Source organism: Chiloscyllium plagiosum, chromosome 4 (genome assembly GCF_004010195.1).
Source record: "Chiloscyllium plagiosum isolate BGI_BamShark_2017 chromosome 4, ASM401019v2, whole genome shotgun sequence".
Classification (NCBI taxonomy): Eukaryota; Metazoa; Chordata; class Chondrichthyes; order Orectolobiformes; family Hemiscylliidae; genus Chiloscyllium; species Chiloscyllium plagiosum.
In genome coordinates, this window is record NC_057713.1 from 133,657,443 (window position 1) to 133,668,052 (window position 10,610).

Below are 10,610 nucleotides of genomic sequence, written 5' to 3' on the forward strand. Positions count from 1 at the left end.
GCTTTGGAGAGGGTGCAGAGAAGATTTACCAGGATGTTACCTGGAATGGAGAATAGATCGTACGAGGATAGGTTGAGAGTGCTAGGCCTTTTCTCATTGGAACGGCGAAGGATGAGGGGTGACTTGATAGAGGTTTATAAGATGATCAGGGGAATAGATAGAGTAGACAGTCAGAAACATTTTCCCCGGGTACAACAGAGTGTTACAAGGGGACATAAATTTAAGGTGAAGGGTGGAAGGTATAGGGGGGATGTCAGGGGTAGGTTCTTTACCCAGAGAGTGGTGGGGGCATGGAATGCGCTGCCCGTGGGAGTGGCAGAGGCAGAATCATTGGTGACCTTTAAGCGGCAATTGGATAGGTACATGGATGGGTGCTTAAGCTAGGACAAATGTTCGGCACAACATCGTGGGACGAAGGGCCTGTTCTGTGCTGCATTGTTCTATGTTCTATGTTCTAAAAAACAAGTCCCTCTTTCATTCTTACTGTGTGAACATTTGCTAATGCATCTTACATTTGACACACCCATTGTGATTTCCCTTAAAGCTAAATCTTCTACCAAACTCATTGTTATCAAAATAACACAGCAAAAATTACAAATGTCAAAGGGAACAAATGCTTGGACCTAGTTTCTTTATGGAAACGTACTATGTGAAAATTGGTTGGAACATTTCTCTGCATTTTATAATGACCACAATACACTGACATTCAAAAGTTTCAGAATGATCACTGTTCACAGAAGGCTTTATGTGAATGCAAGTTCTTTAATTATTTTGTCTCATTTTACTTTCTTATCTCTTGCACACCATTCTCCTTTTGTAAAGGCGCTAGTTCCTTGAAAAGTCTTAAATCAATGGACACACTATATAATCAAGAGGCAAAGTCCAGGAATTGGAAGGGAGTACTGCTGAAGCATCAATGGAATAGCATCTGAGCTGAGCTCGTAATCATGCGGACACTCCCCAGCAGGTTAACAAAATTGAGATGAGGAGAGATTGGTGGCTGATTCTGCCCACCAACCCATCAACTCAGGCATGCTCTAAGACCTGTCCTACTCTCCTGGCTGGGATCAGATAAAGGAGCACAGAGTTGAGATCTAACCTGAAATGGTTTTGTTCATCACTGTTTTAGCCCAAGGTTATCAACACAGCAAAAACCTGTTTGTTTTTACAGAAATAGCACCCAGTGCCTCAGGCAGTTTCCTGTTTGATAGTTGGTCCAACATTTGTCTGATTTTAAAATCCACTTTTGAAATTTTTGAATTCAATAATTATTATCGTACGTGAGGCAAAAAGCAAAGAACAAAAGACTAATTGCCCATAACTTATACGGCAAAAAAGCAGTGAAGCATCAGTAGTAAATTTAAGTAAAAGTTAAGCACATGACGGCAAGGTTTAGTGCACACTAATGTTCACATAAAAGCAAGACAAGAGGTAACGCGGTGGAAGATTCAACAAGCTCTGAGATAAGGGGACTCATACGCAGTCTTTCAGTTCTGATACCAGAATCGATGGTGGTGATTACTGCAGCTAGTTATGCAATTTAAATAAGTAGAATGTTAAGCATATCGATATCGGGACTCGGACTGATTGTATAGCAGGGGAAATCTTAGATGCAGAAAAAGGGACATAATGCTTTGGGAGGGATTAAAAAAAAATCATAAATTGGCAGCAATTGTCTAAGCAGAGGTAGTACTGACGTTAATGTTCCACCTTTTCTTCCCTTTACTAAAATCCATTTCAAATCATTTTTGAACATACACAAATATCAAACATTTCCATATTGTATTAGGTGAGCAGCTGATCTGAGTATCGAAATGTTTGTCCAGTATTGCTTCAAGATTCAAAATTTGTTTTGCTACTTACAGGCAAATTATTACAAAATAATGCCAGTTAGTGAAAATACCTAAAATAAAAGCCACAGTTTAGTAGTTAAAATGGAGTTGAGGAATTTTAATGTACAATTTGTTAAAACAAATAGCTATCTAGCATCCCTGCAATGTTTATGCTTAAAATACATTTTTGATCCAATTCTAAATGCACCATAACTAGTAAGATTTTAATAATGTTATTCTCAAAAGAGGTAACAGAAAGTCTTTAATCAGCCAATGGCATCGCATATAACCGTACAATCTGAAAAGGGTCCTGATGCTGCTTCATGGTATGATATTGTTTCTCCATTAACTTTAATATAATGCAATATATAATTACAACTGGCTTTTGTTACCCTGAAGGACTTAAGAACTGAATGAAACCTAGTAAAATTGTGCTTAAAATTATGAGTATATCATTGAACAAAAGGAAGATGTTTCTTGGAAAAATAAATGGGACATTCATTAGGAATATGAAGAGAATCGCAGGGTTCTATTTTCTGCATGTGTGTTAAGATCATGAGTTACTGGTCCCTTAGTCCCCAGACTAATATTTCTGTTTTATACCATTTTATGTAAGCATTTAAAAACAATTCTATGAATTAAAGCTTCAAAATCTAATACTTTCAGTTTAAACAGTCAATGTAAATGTATTGGGTATGACCTAAAATGAAACCAATAGTAGGTGACCACCAAATAAACTTCTAATCTTTTGGTCTTAAACAAAGCCAAATGGCTTATTGATGTTAGATAATTGAATGCTGCTTCTTGTAATGTAGGTCATTTTATGATAGAAATGATAATACAAATAAAACAATCAAGACGCTGATTTAACATTTTAGGAACAGTTTAATGTGGTTAAATGAATATCAAAAATAAAGTATTTTTCGAAGGTTAATACTAAAGCTACATTTATGCCATTTTGAAATAATTTAAAATAAAAAAGTGATAACAAAAATTTGCAAACAAATGGATTTACTTGGGGAGATTAAAGTAATTTGATAAAGTAAGATTACATATACAGCTTTTCTTTAGTAAAATCAAGACTTTAATATATTTAAAATTAAATTTATGTAAATGTAACAACAATTTAAAGGTTCAACTTTTGATGGTTGGCTGGAGAATGATTTGTATTGGTTTTCAATCTCATCATTACAATAACATTTCCTGTAAATGAATTATATGCTGTTCATCAACTCAGATTTCGCCATTTAATTTAGTATCACCTCATAGTTTTCAGGGTAGTTTTAATCAATGTAAAATGAGAAGGAATAAACATCAGCAAAGAGAATTGCTTCACATAAGTTGTTAGTTAAAAGCTTTAAAAATAATTATTCACACCAAAAGCACACTATATTAGGATACTGCTAGTTCATGTTTGTTCTCTTAGGCAGAACAGCATCTTTGCATAATTTTCATTTGTGAATTTATTCCGTGACTTTGGCAGGTAATGAGCTTTAGTCATCCTTCTTTATAGATTGATTTGTGTGAGTTAACAGAGCTCATACTGCCTTATAGGAATGAGAGCTTTCTTCCTGTTAGAATGATTTATTCTCAGGCCGTGGATCTTCTGATTTATTTTCCTCCCTTTAGAAGTGTTGTGTTGTACTTTATATGTCCCCCCATCATACACACAGGTGCATCTTCCCATCATACACACAGGTGCATCTTCCCATATAATTTACTGTATACTTTACTTAAACCCTTCAATGACCATTCCAATTCTAGTGCTTGTGTACTCTGCCTGAATCAGTACTTAAAACTAAATTCAGTATATGGCATTATTGTAAGTAACCAGACCATCAAACAAATAGTTTTTGTCTTAAAGGTTTGGAGTAAAACCTCTTTACAACATGAAATATGTTTCAAAATATAAAGGCTTGTTTTGGTAATAGCTGGCTATCACCTTTGATCTCTAACATAATTAATTCAGCATTGTTTCTTTATATTGTTCAATATTTCTCACAACGCTTCAAGCTGTTCATTAGCCCTTAATGTTTTGATCTTTGAACTTTAATTTCAAGTAGTTTTAAACTATGAATTTTGCTTTGAGGCTGGTTCTGTAGTAAGAATTAGTCATTTTGTTCCTTCCATAGCTCTATCGCCAGTACTGAGATTTAATTGATATGAAAGATACGCATGATGTTATTTGTAAATCATCAGGAACATTATACCATGTAATATATAATGTGTAAAACTTCAAGTGTTCCTTTAGGACCATGAGCTGTAATTACTGAGCTCGGTCACTGAGAGGATTATTGGCAGGTTCTCATTGACTTTTTTTTCAAAAAGGTATGACATTTGAAGTCAACAGAGACATTTGCTGTTGGTCTGGAGGTCCTCTGTACTCGTTGTCTATTTTAAAACCATTTTTTTAAAAAACATCACACAGAAAATAGCATGCATGATATTTGAAGAATAACTTTTATAATACTAACAGACCTGTAGTGGTGATGCTCATGTTGAGATACCAGACAAACAGATGTGCCTATGCTACCTAAGGCAAAATATAATTGGAAGTGATTTACAGTGACTGCAAAATTCACATTTCACATTTTCGAACATATATTTTGAGATTTTTATGCATGTTTTTGGGAATATATTTCACAATATGGTCAATCATTCATGTTGTTATTTTTATTATATACTATACTAATTCCATTTCAATAGGTATGGATTTCTTAACTGTTACAAGAGGTTGCAGTATCTATGGCTCTTGTAGATTTTACCATAGTAGTTATTTTCAAAGTTAAAGAACTCCCATAAAAACACATAATGTCAACACCATCGAACTCTGAGATTGTTGTATATCCACCAACTTCCCATTGCACAAAGCCCTCTTTGAATTTTTGTTGTTAAATATTTATATTAACTTATTTTATATCTATATTATTTTAAATTCCAAAATAATTAAACAAAATAATGAATAAATATCACAACATCGTGGTTCACTTTATTGCAGGAATTGTTCTGTGTCTTGTAATGCCATCAATGATTTTATTTGAAGATCTCGACCTATCCCAAAAATCTGGGATTCAGTTTTCATTTTGATCAGAGTTGTGACTCTCAGCAGAATTTATGTTATCTAAACAAGCAAATTACGCATGGTTCCAGAAAATATCATCATCATTGAATACTCAAAAGGTATCAATTCTAATTTCTATCCACAAATGTATGTACACACTCCAGACGTGTGACCGCATTATCTCATTTGACACCAGGAAAATACTGAGGGTGTGCTCTACTGTCAGAGGTTTCAGACAAGACACAAAGATGGAACATGGTAGTCATGAAAATCTCTCTCTCTCTCTCTTCTTTGATTCCCTTGTGCTCTGTTATCAGACATATTAATTGACATCAGGTGAAAAGCCTGGGGCTAAAAAAGTAAATGTAAGAGGGAGTGAGCTGAACGAAGTAGGGACTGGAGATGTGTGTAGCTACCCATGAATGTCCTGGAGTTTATGATGCTCTCCTCCTAACTGTGATCATCTTTTTCTTTTCTCTTCATGTAACAGTTGACAAAGAGATAGCCTGTGCTATGTTTCCTACACCTGACCTTTTGACCCTCTCCCTGCCTTAGGAAAAGAAATTCAGAAACTTTGAATAATTAAGCACTATTCTTTCCGGAATAGAAAACAAAAAGGATGTTTGGAAGCTGATATTTGATAGAGCCTAGCAGAGATTTCTACACAACAGCGTAAGAGTTCAGTGGCTAACTGCGAGAAATTTGTCTCCAGCATTTTCATCTTCCCCACCATGAGCAGAGAACTTCTTCAAAAGGTTTGTTGCCTCCACTCTTATCCAGCAAGTTTTATTTAGGGTGGGAATACCCCCTCCAATGGTCTGACAAACAACCTTCTCCTGCAAGAAACCTGAGTAAATGAAAGAAAGGCTAAAAGTTCAGAAGTGTTAAAATAATAAAAGTCCTCAGTGCAGCTGCCTACCAAGTTGGAGGTAGGAGTGTCTGTAGCTAATCACTATCAGTGGAAATGGATAACCATAATGCAACACAGAGTCGTACAGCTTGGGAACAGACCCTTCGGTCCAACCCATCCATGCCCAGCAGATATCCCAAATTAATCTAATCCCATTTGCCAGCATTTGGCCCATATCCCTCTAATCCCTTCCTATTCATGTGCCCATGTCCATCTTCAATGAAAACAGAAAGTGCTGAAGAAATACAAGCCAATACAGACCTGGCAGCATCTGTAAAGGAGAAGCACAGGTAATGTTTCAAATCTAATACAATTTTTCTTCAGGACCAATTAATTAATTGAAGCCCCTTGAAAACTCCCAAGAATCCAGCCTAGATACTGATTACACATTGTAAGATATCTCTTATACAGTAGAAACTATTCACAAACTGTTAAAAAGTTTTACCATATGAATGTTAGCTAATATAAATATTTATGATGGAATGCACAGTTAACAAACCTTTGAACCAATAATATTTAATGCAAAGGAAATCTGTGGCTTATCTTGTTTTGGTGGTTAAGGGTGTGAATGTTTGTGCAACCGCTTTAACCAACTGTTTTAAGATTATTCAAGACAAAGATATTCCTCGCTGCTGTCAGAGTGGTACAGGCAGAAATCCACATAATATTTGGGAAGTATTTCAAAGTGCATTTGCAATGCCAAGGCATGTAATGCACCAAGTACTGGGAAGTGGGATTATAATAGTGAGGTGGTTATTTATGACCAGTATGGACTCTATGAACCGAGGGGCCTTTTACTGTGCTGTAAATCTGTAGGACTAATATAAAAATTGTAGTAACATTCACACAGTTAAAACGTTTAATCAAAACACTATTTCATGTTGATGGTTTTCCCACTTACCTTTCAGCATTCTTTATACTACATGCCAGTCTTTACCTGAGAATACTGACCGCTGACCTGCTGTTAGGTATTTGTCAGTGCCTGTATTCAGTTACCTTTGAGGGGACTCCCAAAAACAGTTTGGGTCCAGCAACTGTTTCTTCCTCCACTTACCTAAGTGTGCTCCTCTTCATTTAACATTTAGTAAGGTGCCAGAAAACTTCTTCTTTTATTGAAGTAAACACAAACAGCTCAACTGCTTTGGAATAACTACTGAAATAATTATACTTATTCAAAGTCAGAAGTTGCATGACACCAGGTTATAGTCCAAGCTTTCAAAGCGCTGCTCCTTTGTCAGGGGTTCCAGCTTGTGATTTCAAATAAACCTGTCAGACTATAACATGGAGTCATGTGACTTCTGACTTTGTCCACCCAGGTCCAACACCAGCACCTCCACATCATACTTATCCAAGTCATACTTATCCAAACCAATACACAATCTGCAGCTCACTTAGCTATGCGATGTTATACTTGCCTGATGCAAATCTTATGATATTTATAATTTCATAGAGTCATACAGTGTTATAAAGTCATACAGCACAGAAGCAGACCCTTCGGTCCAACCAGTCCATGCTGTACATAATTCCAAACTAAACTAGTCCCACCTGCCTGCTCCTGGTTCATCCATGACCACAAACTATACACACTCTGTATAATTTGGCAGCAGGAATGTTATTGGACAGGAAAACTATACTAATAGATTTAGGATTACAATCTTTTGAATTGCACCTCATCTGAGCCATTTTAGAACTGTTCTCATCACATTCGGACTTTGTTCCTTTCGCTTCAGGTAATTGTCTGTTATTTCAGACAGATTTATAAGTAATGATATATTTATCTTGCCATTCCATTTCAGCTCTAGAAATAGTTAGCAAGAGTTGAAATAATTTCAATGAACAACATAATTTCATTCCATCTCTGAAGGTCATACTCCATATAAAACAACTTATTTTGATTCATCACAAGATACATACTGGCTCAAGTCTAAGCAAGCATCATGGGCTCATAGGGTTTTACGACTATGTGTTGCATGCACATTCATGTAGCCATATTAACCCAATATTTAAGGAGTTTCTTTCACTCAAAGGAATTACATTCAATAATTCTAACTCTTATTATCAGTTCCTATCATTTTTGTTTCCACATAAAGTTATCATTTCCTATTTATCTTTCAGGTTCTCCCATGATATATGCCAGTCACCAAATGTAACAATGGAAGACCATTAGATTCTGGTGAAGTGTGATTTAATGTGGTACCCAGGACCAGTCTTGGTTAACCTTCCTTGGATGATTTCCTTTTTATCCTGCAGAGAGAAGTCTCACCTGTACTCATTGCTTTTCTGAGTGGTTTTGCTAAAACCAAATTCACAATGACAATAATTGAGAAAGGACCACAAATGTATATGCTACAGCTCTAGTTCACAGCATCTTGAGACGACCTTGCTGTGGTTCCTTATAAAGTCAAAAATGCACAACTGCTACACCAATACAACAGAAGTCATGCACATCACATAATTTTATATCTAAGACAGAGTATAAATTGTAATAGTTCTAAATTGCTGCTTTGATACAAATGAAAAACAAATTATTCTGCATCCTTCTAGTTGGAGTATTTTTTCTTATTTGTAACATTTAAGCAATGTTTCGGATGAATCTTCCACAACAGCACTGCAATTCGTGGTTGAACTATATTGCATATATTGCAAAACACACAAGGCATTCAGAGGGTTAATTCTGAATGAAATCGAAATGAAACAAAGTCTAATCCTAGATTATAGATAAAATCATCAAATCTTGAACTCTGACAACTTACACCATGTCCTCAATTATCCTTTCAAAGCAGATAAAGCATAATGAAAACTCACCTATTATTTAGAAAAGCAAGTGCCCGTGGTTGTCTGCTTTCAGTTTATGAATAGATATTTCATTGAATATGTAACATTGTGACAAATATTTAGATAGGCTTTTTGTCATGTTCTAATTTAATGCACTTAATTGTACCATCCATGCTCTGTCATTCGGTCAAAAGCTGTATACCTCACAGTATTTCCGCAGGGTAAAGAAGACGCAACTCAAAAATCCAGGGCAAAATTAACTTAATATTCCAAGTCCATGAACTCACATCAGAGAGACATTTCGCTATCATGGAGACGCGAGGGTCATCGTTTACTTCAGACATGTTTAGATCAGCAGCAATAGGCCTAACATTATTAAACACTGTGTCAAAAGAATGTGTGTACCAAGAGCGAAAATCTAACGCTAATTCAACTTAGGATGCTCACTTAGCAAAGAAATGTAGCTCAATTTTCAGGCTCTTTATTACAAACAAGAGATCATTCTGAGGCCATTAAGTGTCAAGAAATACAAAGTGACATGCATGCCAACACAAAAATGTTTCACTATATCCCAAAGAGACTGCCACTTCTGATGTAGATTATGACCCTCTCAAAAATGAATTATTTTAACAAAAATATTTCTCCATTTCATTTAGTTATATATATTTAATAGCTATTACAAATGGCAACAATCCACAAAAGAATCTGTTTAAAGGTATCTAATCTTTTGCCAGTATGAGAAAACATTAATCCAGATCTGTCTGGAAGAATTCTGTAATTCATTACCTTACACTAACCTCCCTTGAGAACGTAACTTTCATCTTTGCCTTTCCTACAATCTCACCGATCTAACAATACATTATGATTGGTGTCCGGTATTAGGCCCACCTTCAGATCATGCAGAAGTGGCTAAGTGAGGTAGAAACATCAATGCACAGGACACCAACAGTTCAGCTGTGCACTGTTCAGATTTCCCAAAGAAATGAAGCATTAACTGCACTAGAGCTAAAACACAGCTAGCTGGAGAAGTGTATCAGCCAGAACAGTTCCCTGTGTATATTTCATGTAATTTCATATTACTGGCGTTCAAATTGCACACATCGTGAATTCACAAAATATTTCCAGAAATTATTTTAATCAACTTAAATAATGCAGGAAACATTCTAGATCTCAGTAAGACATAGGCAGCTCACCAAAGTTGAAAAGGAAACCTTGTTAAGTGCTGCAGCTCATCCAATTGACTTCAAGGAACAGAATGGCCTTGACATTTTGCTAATATAATTTGTTTGAGTGTCGGGAATTGAGTCAACAATAATTCCCAACAAAGGGGTTGAAAGGAGAAGGTGATTTCTGCCAAGAGGTGTTCTTCCAAAGGGGTGCTCAGTGGGCTCTCACAACCACGGAATGCAATGTTACTTACTTCCTAAAGGTTTGCCTGTGTGCTGCTAGGATGTGAATGTGCCAGATCCACCGAGATCAGGACATTGCAAGAACTGTCAGAAAAACATTCCAGATTTCAGATATGATAGCACAAGAAATATTTAAGAAAAAGATGAATACATTTTTAGATTTTAAACCCATCATGGGGTAAGGGATGATAGTGATATAGAGGATCAGCCATGATCATGCTGAACAGCGCAGCAGGCTCGATCAGCTTAATGGCCTCGTCCTACTCCTAGTTTCTACAATGTCTGTAGTTAAGTACGTGCTTATAATTAACCAGCAGGGTGAAATTTAGTTGTGCGATATTACACTATAGTACATTACACATAATGAAAGAGATGTTGCTATTTGTTATTATGTTATTTCTATCTCGGGTGACCGAATCGACACGGACATCTACTATAAACCGACCGACTCCCACAGCTACCTAGACTATGCCTCCTCCCACCCTGCCCCCTGTAAAAACGCCATCCCATTTTCCCAATTCCTTCGTCTCCGCCGCATCTGCTCCCAGGAGGACCAGTTCCAAAACCGTACAACCCAGATGGCCTCCTTCTTCAAGGACCGCAATTTCCCGCCAGACGTAGTC